Source organism: Sus scrofa, chromosome 2, assembly GCF_054392235.1.
Source record: "Sus scrofa isolate SSC_HxYL_T2T_F1_AM1 chromosome 2, Sscrofa_HxYL_maternal_Yorkshire_Landrace_v2.0, whole genome shotgun sequence".
Taxonomy (NCBI): Eukaryota; Metazoa; Chordata; class Mammalia; order Artiodactyla; family Suidae; genus Sus; species Sus scrofa.
Window position 1 is genome coordinate 126508332 of NC_139384.1, and position 13634 is coordinate 126521965.

Here is a 13634-nt window from a genome sequence, read left to right on the forward strand (position 1 = left end):
GAAGCTTCTGTACTTAATATTTCTTTGCAATTTTATTTTCCATTCTCTTTTTTTGCTGGAGTTTAGCTAACAACCATTTTCTTTGTTATGCTACTGGAGACTACAGGGTGAGATTCTGGATGCTAGTACTTAGTGGGACTGTGTGAAGGATAACCCTTCCCCTTCAAGTTGCTACTACTGTTAATGGCTCACAGAGTGTAGAGAGTGTGTAAGAGAGGCAAAACTTGTGAATGAAAATTTAAGAGTTGACACTGTTAAAAAAATGTTTCAAAGTATTTGAGCATTGGATAATGCTCTTGTTTTGGGCAAGTTTTTCTCTGCTCATTTGAAGATCTGTTACTGTGTGCATTCCCTAGTAGGCTAAGAATGAAATGTCTCCTGTAAGATTTGTAGCCTGCATAATTGTATGATGAGCTGCAGTGGAGCATTGTAAACTTCTGATTAAAGTGATAATCTGTTTAAAATTGTTTACTTGGTGAGTTTTAGAAACTGCCAACTAGTAGAGGAAGTATATGATGGTGCTACACGGACTGTCCAACCATCAAATCTGTTTTCTGAGTAACGTTTACCTTAGATGCCCCTAATTGGCTCTGACCTACCATCAGTACACATTGTCTTTGTGAATAAGCTTCATTATTGGGAAGCTCAAGAAATTTCCTTTAAGGAATGGGAAAGTGGGTAGAAAAATAAACTGCCATTTGTATACATATGCAGGATCATAGATTTCCTAGAGAAAACCTAAGGAATTTGAAGTTTATTATATTTTGTAAAAAACTTGAAATTTATTATATTTTGTAAAAAGCTTTTTCAGTGAATTTTGGAGCACAAATATAAATCAACTATATATTGCTAAGATTCTCTGCTGTCTAGTCATTTGATTGTCATGAAAATCACAATTAACATATTTTAAGAAAAGTTCGTACTTCTCTTTTTCAGTATTCATGTATGTTAGGTAAGTTCTCTGTAGATGGCAGTATTGGCGAGGTACATGCTTATTACTCCATTTGGTTGAGACCGAGAAATATTCTTCATGACCAAAGTTATTTTTTTTTTCAACAAAATAAACCTAAAACATAAAGCAGCCATATTACAGATATAATTACTAAGACTCTGTAAAGCCAGAGGATGCAATAGGAGTATAATTTTAGGTGTGGACTGAGTGACAAAAGGCTTCTTCCTTCCTGCACTAGCGATAAAGTTGAGGCTCAGTCAGTTGGTTTCAAATCTTTACTCTCTTTACTCCCAGTCTTGGGCCAAATCTCCCTACCAGTGGTGACTCCAAAGCCAAAACATTTAATTTATTAGCAACACAGTTGTCATTAAGATATAAGAGAACAATGCTCCTGATGTGTGCTGCCACTGTGGTTAGTTCTTTGGTGTAGACCTTTCCAGATAAGGAGCTGATAAAGTGTAGATTCAGTAATAGATTAATCTATTACAAGTAAATGTGGTAAGCTAATGACTCCAGAATTCAAGAAGATTAGACATATGACCATCAGGTCAGCATACCTTGAGGATATATTTGGGGATTTCAGGGAACAAAATTCCCAAGCTTTGAACCGTCTGAAGCCCCTGGATGGTGCTGGCAGCACTGATCCACATGTAGCCATTAAGATAGAGGTAGATGTGACACCTTTCTTTGGGGAGGAAGAGAGTAAGGCAGGGGTTGAATGGTGTTAAGAGTGATTATTTAAGAGTTTCAGGCAAAACTGATTTCTTCCCCCCAAACCACATTTGAAAATACTGCTTTGTTTTTAAAATTTGTTTAAAAGTTTATAAAAATCATGATACACCAACAAATTCAGTTCTACTTAAAAAGATGAATTGGCCATTTTCCTATTCAGGACTCCATTTCCTAGAGAGTGGTTGGTCCTTTGCCCAGAGATTTGAGAAAGTAACATTTTAAAAGGCCTTTCCAAGGAAGAAGGGAGCCTGCCTCTGTCCTAGATTCTGTCCAGTGCTTTGGCACATTGAAGGGACATATTTGTCCTGGGCTGCTCTCTGGTGAGGGTTTGGCCCTGTGCGTTCAAGCTCACATTCTGTCTTCAGTTATCTCTTGCTTTTTGTTTCCATTTGTTGTATAAGATTGAAAGAATATTTGTAACAAAATCAGATCTCTCTCCCCCTCTCCCATATACACAAGTTCAGAGAAACCAAATGAAAGATAGTTAAGATAAGAGAATGAGAGTATGAAGATCACAGATTTGAAATATTTTGAGAAAAAGTTATTCTGCACACTTTTTCAGAGCAGAAATTAATTTTTTTGGAATCACTTTTATAAAAAGTTTCCATTCCACTTAACTATAGTTTCTTTAGGCTAGTGACCTTCAATACCTGCCCCTCCCGACTTGGTTCACTTATATGGCAACCCAGTTTAAGTGTAATTATATAGAATCCCTTGCTCTGTGTATTCTTGCTCCAGAACCAAATAGATTTAGGTAGTGAGTCACAGGTGTGTATAAAGTGGAAAAAAGGGAGTTCCCGTCGTGGCGCAGTGGTTAACGAATCCAACTAGGAACCATGAGGTTGCGGGTTTGGTCCCTGCCCTTGCTCAGTGGGTTGACGATCCGGCTGTGGTGTAGGTTGCAGATGCGGCTCGGATCCCGCGTTGCTGTGGCTCTGGCGTAGGCCGGTGGCTACAGCTCCGATTCAACCCCTAGCCTGGGAACCTCCATATGCTGCGGGAGCGGCCCAAGAAATAGCAACAACAAAAAAGACAAAAAAAAAAAGACAAAAAAAAAAATAAATAAAAATAAAAAAATAAAGTGGAAAAAGCTTCATAAAACAATGTTTATTCATATTACTAGCAATATACTCTAGTATTTCCTCTCCTGTATTGTTTGATTTTATTCTAGTTCCTTACAAATGTTGGCTGAACCCATGTGATACTAGTAGGTTGTGACTCAGTTTGAAAAGTGCTGTTTTAGACTGTAAATCTGTATATGCCGTATTATGAAGCAGAGTCCTTTTGAAAGATGCTTTGCAGACCAGTTGGTAACACTGAGTAGTGTCCACTTACATAGCTCTGTAGAAAAAAAAGTTGTCCTATCTTTACCTCCAACATTATTGAGTTTCCCTTTCCAAATATTTTCGGAAAAACTCTGGTGTCTCCATAAGACCTGCTTTGTGCATTGTATTTTGGACTGGCTGAGTAGGACAGGAGGCTAGACCAGAGGCACCTTCACTGTGGAGCAGAGGAATCCAGAGGCCTGAGCAGGGCTGTATTCTACTTGGTAACACCTCAGTTTGGCCCCAGGTAATAGCAGCAAATGCTTCCTGTAAGTAAACAGGAAAGTGTGCATTTTCTCAAAGATGGGCTCCAACCATTGCTCCTGTCTGGGGAGAAATCGGATCTTCTTCTTTCCTTCTTCTCTCCCTTCTGTTTGTTCAAACCCCTTCCTGAACCATTCTTAGCCAGTCCTTTCAGGCTCTTGGTCTTCCCCCTATACCAGGTACTTTAGGGCCCCATGGCCTATCCAGTGTATCCTCACAGCTGGCTATGCGTCTCCTGCCACACACACTGTACTGGTATCTTAAGCTCTTTTGGAGCAGTGGTTTGTTTTTTGTTTGTTTGTTTTTTTATCTTACTAGGAATTTAAAGTATACCTGTTTAGTCCCCTCTTATTTTTTGTGTAACTGATACTTTTCTTAGGCAGTTGACTTAGGAGCAAGGTGGGGTTGCAAGTGGGAGAATAGAAACTGGGGCTGTGCAGATTTTGCTCCAACACTAACTACAAGGTCCTGGAAGGCAGGGCCTGTGGATTTGGTTGGTTCACTATTGTGTGCTCATCCATTGTCTAGCACAGTGCTTAGTACTCAGCAAATGCTCAGCAAATAATTTTAAGGAGAATGAAAGAATGATTATAAAATGCACCAGGCACAGTGGGCATGTGGTCTCTGTCGGTTGTGATGTAATGACCTCAGCTCTAGTGACCCCAGGGAAAGGGAAATCTGGTGACCTGTTTGTCTTCTCCCCAACACTTATGTGACTATGATCCTAATCTCACTCAGCATTGGTTTTCTTTCTTCACAGTGGGAGTATTGATAACTGCCACCTCTGTAGTTTGTAGGTGTTGAAAATAATGCTGCTTTTCTCTTGGCAGAGTGCTTTGTGGCTCTGAAATGAAAGGGATTCAGTTTCACCTTCACTATCATTTTACCACAGGCGTGTCAGAATTAGAAGTTCAATCAACTTGAATTTAAAAATATGAAATGCCTCCAAGCTATGCCAACCACTAAAGTTAATACATAGTAAATGCTAAATTTGGAAATACTCTTATTGTAAAGAGCCCTAAAGTCAAGCGAAGATTATGACAGGATCATTACTTTAAGAGCACACTATTTTCCCATGTTTAACTACTGTTGTAAGGGTAAAAATAACTTCTCATTTGGAAAAAAAAAAAAAAAAAGACGCAGGTGCTATCTGCTTCGTTGTTCTGGTGAACTTTACTTGGAAAAAAAAGAGAAAGAGAAAGAAAACACTAACCACAAAATAGCTTCAAAGACCTTTCTTGTAAACACTTTACCCTCAGACACATCTGTGTGGATTATGTGTTTGCAGTAATACTTTTGAGAATAAAATACTGAGTGGTAGCCAAGTAAACTGTTTCAACTACTAGTTACATTGTTGTATGTTAATGAGGTGTTTTTTTTTTTTTTTTTGGTAGCTTAAAAAATAGTTCTTTTAAGATTCCCTTTCAGGAAAGCTAACATATATAATAAAGATATTTTTTTTTTCAAATTTCAAGGTTGAGTTTGTTCTGCAAAATATAGTATTTAGTTGAATCAGTGAACTGTATAATTCAGGCTTAGAATAACTTTAGATGAAATCGGGAGCAGCTAGAAGCAAGGTTTTACTGAAATATATTAATCTTCACCTTAATTATTTTAAAAAATCTATTTGGTAATGCAGGATCATCTGAAAATTTTATAACTCCAATGGTTTAATTAGGAAGTGAGATCTATATTGATGGCATAGTATTAGTGTATAAAGGACATGTGCTCTTCAGTGTAGTCTATTTTTAAAATTCTAATTGCTAATGGAGGGCAATGGCTGTGTGGGTGATGTAAAATAATTAAAGGTCTGGGTGGGAGATTTTCCTCAGAATCTTATCAGTAGCAAAGATCAAATAAGGACAGAGTGCTGAACAGGGGTGATTCATAATGATGGGCAAAGGGTAGTATGTGTAGAGCTTGCTCTTAGAGTAGTTTCTCAACCTTGGCACTGTAGACATTTGAAGTTAGAAAATTCTTTGCTGTGGGATCTGTCCTGTGTGTCGTAGGATGTTTAGCAGTGTCCCTGGCCTCTGCCCACTAGATGCCAGTAGCAGCCCTGCCTCAACCATTCCCACTCCCACCAGTTGTGACAACCAACTAGGCATTAGCAAATGTCACCCCCTTTTCCTGTGGAAAACTATCAGCTTCGGAAGCTTGAAGCCAGTCTTTTACATTATTTTCTTTTAGTCATGTAGATGTAATAAGGAGTTGAGGGATAAAATCATTAGGCTGTATTGATTATCTGCTACAACCAAATGTTTCACCTATTTTTATGTAATACCATTGATTTCTGTCATATATGTATACTACCTGTGCTGTAATTTGCTTAATATTTTTGTTTAAATCACCTCATTTTTGTTAACCTAGATTTACTGAGAATACTCATTTTCATTAAATTGAAAACCACTATTCATGCAATAAATAGAAGCATATTGTAAAAATAAATTGCAATAAAAACAAAGCATTTCTATTAAATTGTAACTACAGATGTTTGCCTACAGAAGGCTCTAAGCCTGAGGATTTTTCTCTCTTTGTTAAAAAGGAGATTATCAAAGATTAGCAGGGTTAAAACCATAGTAGCACAAATTGAGGTTTCCTTCTTGATGTAATCTAAATGATTGAAAAATAATTGCAAAGAGAATAATGTTGACATTTTTCAATTCCTTATATAATTCCATGCCTTTGTACCACTTCAAAGTCTTCTCTATTACAGGTCTGACTATTTGATTAACTATGAACTAGTCAGTTTATGCTGGGTTTGTATGCATGTGTGTGTGGCAGGGCAAGGGGGCTAGAGTATGAATGAATATGATACATAAAACATGTTTGGCCTCAAGATGTATAGTCTACTGATAAGGCACTGACAGTAAATTGAATATGAGATAAATAACCAAATAAATAAAGCTAATTCCAGATGGAGGTAATGAAAATTACAGCAGTCTTTACAACAGAGTGATAATTCTGACTGGGAAGATTGAGGTAACTTCATGGAGGGTTGGACCATGAAATGTGGCAGGATTTTAACAAGATGGAGCTTTGGCGAAGAGCATACCAGATGGAAAGTACCTTCTTAAAAAAAAAAAAAAAAACTGGCAGAAAAATGTGGGGTATACATTTTATTTTGCAGACTTTACAAAACATTAACATTGTAATGGCATATTAGGTTGGGAGGGTAAGTTGCTATCAGACCAAAGAAAGTCTATTAAAAAAAAAATTGTGTCAACTACAAACCAAAATTGTAAGAGAAAGTAACCATTATGAGAGCAAAAGGTGGCTATAGAATCAACTATGTCTTGGGCTGAAGATGTGGAACTCAGAACTTGCCACTAATTCATGGTGTGGATAAGTGAGGGGGGTTGATAAGACAGAACTTACCACTTTGGTTAAAAAAAAAAAAAAATGAAAAAAGGAACCCTCCCACAGTCTATGACTAGAATTAAGAAAGGGGAAGTGTGGGATTGAGAGGATTAAGATCAGTTCCCTAGGCTGGGTAAAGAGCCTATAAAGGGACAGACAGTAACTTTTTGTGGGCCACAGTTCTCTTTGACAACTCTCAACTCTTAACAATTGGGTGAAAACAGCTGAAGACAATACAGAAACCAATGCACATGGCTGTGTTCCAGTAAAATTTTATGACAGTGAAATTTGAATTTTGTGTAATTTTCACATCATAAAATGTTATTCTTCTGATTTTAAAATAACATTTTAAAATGTAAAAGCTATTCTTCAGTTGCAGACTGTACAAAAACAAGTGGCTGTCATATTATTCCATTGGCCCCTGGTTTGCTGACCACTAACCTTGATCAGTCAAGGTAAAATTCTGCTCCTTCTCAGTTACACAAGAATTTCAGGTTAAAATGATATCAAGCCTTCATTTATTCAAGGTTACTTTGACAATGTTAACCTAATATTGCTTATTCCAGTGGGCACAAACTTTAAATGCATTCTTATTCTTTTTCTACATCTGTTGAAACTAAATTGCATATTTTACTCATATAGCACATTGGCTAGCTCCATTCATCATGTGTTTGAAAATGGAGTAGCTTTACTTGAAGTGTATTTAAGTTAAATTTCCATACCATGATCAGCATTTACATTCAAATATTTTTGGAGAGTCATTTGTTTCGTATATAACAATTAAATAGTTTTCAGCTTGATCATTTTCTTATATTTGAAGTGACAGTTTTAACAAAAATAATATGCTAAATAATCTATCAATAAAAGATTTACTTCAAGTAGTTTAATTCATTTTTCTGTTTACTAATATGTGCAAGTGGAGTTATCCTATATGCTATGCATATATCTCAGATGGATTAATAAAGGTCCTTTAAATTGAGATGGTTTAGGAGTTCCTGTTGTGGTTCAGCAGCTTAAGAACCCAACATGGTCTCTTTGAGGATGCGATTTCAATCCCTGGCCTCACTCTGTGGGTTAAGAATCTGATGTCACCTTAAATTCTGGCTATAGGTCAGGAGTAGGTCTTTAGCTGCTGTTCTGATTCGATCCCTAGGCTGGGAACTTCCATATGCAACAGGTACAGCCATAAAAAGAATTTCTAAAAATTGAGATTGTTTAAATAAGCATTTTTTGAAAAAAATTATTCCTGTTTATTTTGAATAGACTTTGGAGCTGTAATAAGCCAGTCACTCATGTGTTGACTGAAGCAGAGGTCTCCAAAATGGGATGCTCATATCCAGGGGGTGCATAATGGGGTACAGTATTAATTTTCTTTTCCTAATTTTTGCTTTTTTGTTTTTGAATGTTTTGAAAGAACATTATATAATGTTTCAGTAGCATATGCATGTATAAGTACATAAATGTACACAATTTGAGAGCACGTGCTCAAAAACATTTTATTAGATGATTGCTGGATCAAAGAATGATAATTGTAAGTGGTCACTGATAAGCTTCTTTGCTTATATTTAAATATTAATATTTTACATTGTGAAAATGATTTTAAAGCAAGTACATAGATCAAAACGCAAACAAAAAAATCACAATGCAAGGTGTGACTTTGTGCAGAAAGGGGAAGTGGGTGCATATGTGCACTTGTTATGCATTTTAAGACTACCTGATGAAAGGTTTTGATAAGGACTTAACTGCCATTATAACCAAAAAAGTCACATAGCAGAAAAAAAGAGAAAAGGAATACAGCTTACCTCCCAAGAAGGTTAAATGAATTTTCTATTTCTTTGTTGTTGAACCCCAAATTTATATTATTTGCAAGAACCTCACTTTCAAAATACCTAACTCACTTTATGCTGAGTTTTGTCAGCTGCTGGCTTAAGCAGCTGACTGGATTTGCCTAAAGTGTTTGGTGGGCAAGGCTTGAAGAGTAGTGAGCATTAGTCACAGGATACCGAGTTTAAACCTGGTGAACAAATCCATTGTAATCTCTTACTTAAGTCATGCTTCAGGGTGAAATGTTTGAAAAGTTCACCAGTTACAAAAATATTTTTCAAAAAATAAAAAAGCCTAGACTTGAGATAACACTCTTGATGAGAATGGCTTGCTAAAAAAGTAGTGCATATGACATGCTTGTAACTGTTTTTCTCTACTAGTATGTGGTAGCATTCTTTGTTAAAATTGTACTTTCCTTGATTCATGTCGTGATTATAGACAGAATTTGACTAATATTACAAACCAGGAAAAAGAGTAAGAGATAGCAAATCTGTAATTATGTTCAGATATTTATTGTTACTTGTAATGCAGTATTTGAATGATTTCTTCCCACTTTCAGTGCTTATGAACTATTCAATAGGGACTTTTGCTTGCATTTCCCCCTTCATTGCACAAAATCTTACTTTTTAGTTTAGTCTGCCTTATTTCTTGTACTGTCTTGAAAGGAGAGTTAGTGACTGCTTTAACTTAGTGACAACCTTCCATTTGGAATTCTAAGTGATGTACAAAATTGTTCTTTAGTTGTGACAACTAGTCAGTCCAAGTTTTATTTTTAACAGGGTGTAAATACACTGCTACCTATTCATTCAAGTGATTTTTTTTTCAAATCTCCGTGTTAGGACAACCACTGAGAAAATAAGACTATGTTATCAGATGTAACCAAATTCAAAATAGATAATTCAATAAATCAGTCTGGCCTCTTAGAGTGTGCAGTCATTTGGCCTATGAAGATTTCTTGTATGAGTGGAAACATTTTTAGTGGCTCCTGTGGGTCCTTTTCCCTAAATGTGAACATGTGAGCTAATAAAAATGTTCAATGAGGAAAACTTTTGAGAAGTTCTCCTGAGTGTAACCTGTATCTAGAAGTGAACTAAACACATGGTAAACAGAGCTTGACCTGTGGATGTCGCCATATTGACTGAAGTGGAAACCTGAGGAAATTCTCAGGGTGATTCACAGCAAAAGGTATAGTTATTTCAAATCTTGAGACACTAAGGAAATGAAACGTCAGGACAGAGCTGAGAACCCCCCTGGGGAGCAGATGAGGTTCTGGCCTAGGCCAGGAGGGGGCAGCAGAGTGCCAGTCCCACTTGAGCTGGCAGGTGGTAGAGGGGAGTGATCCTTAGGGAGCCACAGCCCGAGGGAACAGTTGGGCAAGGTAGCTACCCAGGAAATCTTTAAGACTAGGCAGCAAGGAGACCATTCTGGACCTGAGAGTGGAGATGAAGGAGGACTGCTGAGCAAGGCAGGCACTAAGAGCTAAGCTAGATGGTGCAGGGTACAGGCAGGAAAACAGGCAGGACAAAATTGATACTTGATGGTTGTGCCTTTGGGCATAACACTGGACCTCAGACTCATCTGTAAAATGAAAATTGTGGTAGTATATCCATCACAAAATTGCTATGATGATGAAATGAGATCACATATGTAAAAACACTTAGCTCCATAGCTGGCATGTAAGCTTAATATCATTCCCAGACAGGGCACAGGTGGGTAGGGGACAATGAATCCAAATTAAGTAGCTACAGGGGAAATACCATAGTCCTGCTTACCTGGCTCTTTTAGCGGTCTGATCCCAACTTGCCTGCCCACCACTTCTCCTAATTACCACCATGGAGTGTTCACCAGGAACTCTGTTGTAATTTTCCTGTCTTTATGTACATTGCTAATTATTTCAGTAATACAACAAGGTAGTCATCACCAGCACCATTTTTCAGAAGAGCCTGAAGCTCAGAGTGGTCAAGCAGCTCATTCAGGCTTACACAGCTGGAGCTGGGAGCAGAGCTGGGATTCAAGACCAGGTTTTTGGAATACAGTGCTCCTCTTTTACCTGCCATCCTCAAGGATTCTCCTATCTCCGTGATGTTGTGTGTGTGAAACTCTCATGGCCTGAAATGTCATTTTTTCTAATTCCTCCAGGATAGTCACCCTGCCCCCCCCCCCCAGGTGATAGGTTTCTCTTGCCTCCCCGTTCTCATACCATGTCACACATTTATGTCTTACAGGTGAATGCTTTGTGGCCCTCATCACCAGAGCTGCCCCCCCATAAGTGCTTCATAAGTGTTTGTGAGATAGCAAGTGAATGAACGAATATTAGAGAAATTAAATGAACAGCTGCAGAAATAAGCACACTCTTAAATCTCTCTTTTTTTTAGGATGTTTTCCTTATGCAGATCCTCTGCTAAAGCAGTACACTGTGAAATTACTTATTCAATGCCCATGGCCCCCTCTTTAGAATGTAAGCCTCTGTGGGCTGAGCCTCTGCCCCTTTGTTCACTGCTGTGTCCCCAGTCCTAGGGCAATGCCTAGTATGTAGTGGGCACTCAGTAAATATCTGTTGAGTGAGTCAGTTGTTCCAGCCAGGTGTCTGCAGTTGAAAGCCTTTTATAACGCTGGGGGCTTTTGGTCTTTCATCAGGCTGCTCTGTCTTAAAGGACCCCTATCTCTGAATGACTGGAGGTAGTGTGACCTTCTGTGATTAGATAATCTACCTCTAAGATAACTTCTAGCCACAAGTGTATAGACATCTGTGTTTTCTTCCATAGTTCTTTACTGTATGTTGCAGAGACAGAGCAGCTTTTGGATAAGTAGCGCTCTAAGCTTCAAAGGCTTTGTAAATGTGTTAGAAGATCCTTGGATAATTTTTATTCTTACTTTGTGCTTTTTAAATGCCTCATCTCTTTTTAGAAACATGTACTCATTGTTATATTTGCTCATCTTTGCTTCCTTTAGCGGAAGTAAAAATGCTAAAAGGGACTCATTTAAAATTATTTAAATTTTAAAATGATAAAGGAATCACTTCTTTAAAAAAATAAAAAAAAAAAAACACAATTTATGACCTGTTTGTGGCCGTGCAATGATTAGCAATGTTCTGTGACATAGTCCTGATATGCACACCCTGCTGGACCCACAGGAGGGGAAGGAAAGCTAAGGAGAGAATCATGCAAAAGATAGGAGCATGAATGACCTGTCCTGCATCTGTCTCTCTTTGGGGTTATTATTTAAAACCATTCTATTAAGATGTCTAATTATTTGATCAAATTTAAAAAGTCACTCCTTGACTTAATTTCCAAGTAGGCTCATTAACTTTACATTCATGATTTTTATGCACCATCAAAATAATTATTCTGGGGTCTTCCCTGGTGGCCTAGTAGTTAAGGATTCGGCATTGTCACTGCTGTGGCTCGTCTTCAGTCCCTGGCCCAGAAACTTCTGCATGCCATGGGCATGGCCAAAAAATTATTCTGGAAAACCCTATCCCTATTTTTGATGACAGAGGCCAGGAGAGTATGGTGAAGAAAGCACCACATAGGAGAAAGAAGGGAGAGATGGGGCTGAGGGATGGAAGAAAGGTCACTCCTCACCAGGACTACTACTTGTTTTCTACACCTCAACCCACAAGCACCTCTCTGTCCCTACCTGATTTCTCTCTGTTCCTGTGGTTCCACCAGAGCCCAGGCCCACTTCATTTTCTTGGTCTCTTCCCTTTTCATAGCCTGAGTGTTTGTGTCCTCCCTACAAATTCTCATATTGAAGCCCTAACCCCCAGTGTGATGGTATTGGAGAAGGGGCCTTTGGGAGGTGGTTAGGGTGAAATGAAGTCATGAGGACGGGGCCCTAATGATGAGATCTGTGCTCTTACAAGAAGAGAGACAGGAGAACATACTCTCTCTCCTTCTGCCATATGAGAACACGGCAAGAAGGCAACTCTCTGCAAACCATGAAGAGAGTCCTCATCAGAACCCAACCATGATCTTGAAGTTCCAGCCTGCAAAACTATGAGAAGTAAGTGCCTTTTGTGTAAGTCCGCCAGTCTGCGATACTTTGTTTTGGCAGCTGAGCCGACCAAGATGCCCTTATACCATTTACTTTGATCACAACCTCAGAATCTGCTTACTGTGTTACCTGAGTTAACCTAGGCTAATGTGGCAGGCAGAGCTTGAGGAAAGGGATGTGCTTTTCCTTTCCCAGATGTCTACCATTGTTGTTCTCCTAGGTGTGGGGGATTGTGGTCCAGAGACTCACTTCACAGGGAGCATAGCCCCACATTTGCTTTATCGAGGATGGCTAGAGCTGCTGTCTAGGCACACACCTTGGTATCTACTATGCATCCTTATCCATACCTGTTGGCTTTCTAAGTGTCCGTGCCTGCCAGCTCCCAGCACATTATTTCCTCAGCAGCTGGCACAGGATTTTTTTGGTTGCCAACTAGAAATATAGCTATTAAAAAATAAAACTTGGCCCATATTGAGTATCATATGTTTCCATCAGAATTTGAATCTGCATTCTGGTGCAACCCACACGGTCACTTGTGCACCTCCCTCAGGACTAAGAACCAGTGCTACTCTGACCAAGTTTTCACTTGCTTGTTCTAAATGCAGTTTTTGGCCTAGAAAAACCTGTGATGCTTATGATTGGTTGAACACCAGTCTACCAACATTTACTTGGTCTTACTGAATTTATTAACTTGTTCAGTGTTTCTTTAGCACTAGGCTGCCTGCTCTGAATAGTGTTAATTTTATAGCTTAAATTGTTAATTCTCTGGAATCATGTTCGTGTTTCTTAGTTTAATGAAAAGCTAACTCAAACACTGAGACATGGAATAAACACTGCATGACTTCACCTGAGCTTAAGGTAATCCAAGAAAGGAGACCTTAATGTTTATAAATATCTGACTACTATTCTTTGGCATTTCACATACTGAAAACAATGTATGGGATAACCTTAAGGTTTCCCATGCCTGCAGATAAAGGAGAATTAGGAAGTTTAAAATAACTGCTGTAGATGGTTCTTTTTTGTAGAATTCTTACATTTTGCTTTACTTATAAGAGGAGCCTTAAAATTGGAAAATATTAATCATTTTGTAGCTATGAGTTCTTATTTGTATCAACTTTAACTTTGTTATAGATTCATTAATTTTGTATTGAGAATAATGCATTCTTCACTGGAAAGTTAAA

General features: G+C 38.2%; 1 protein-coding gene across 3 annotated transcripts in view; it reads left to right on the forward strand.

The window, feature by feature from the left end:
• CAMK4 (calcium/calmodulin dependent protein kinase IV) overlaps positions 1–13634 on the forward strand; it is a 224577-nt gene that overhangs the window by 1807 nt on the left and 209136 nt on the right. The window lies entirely within an intron of this gene.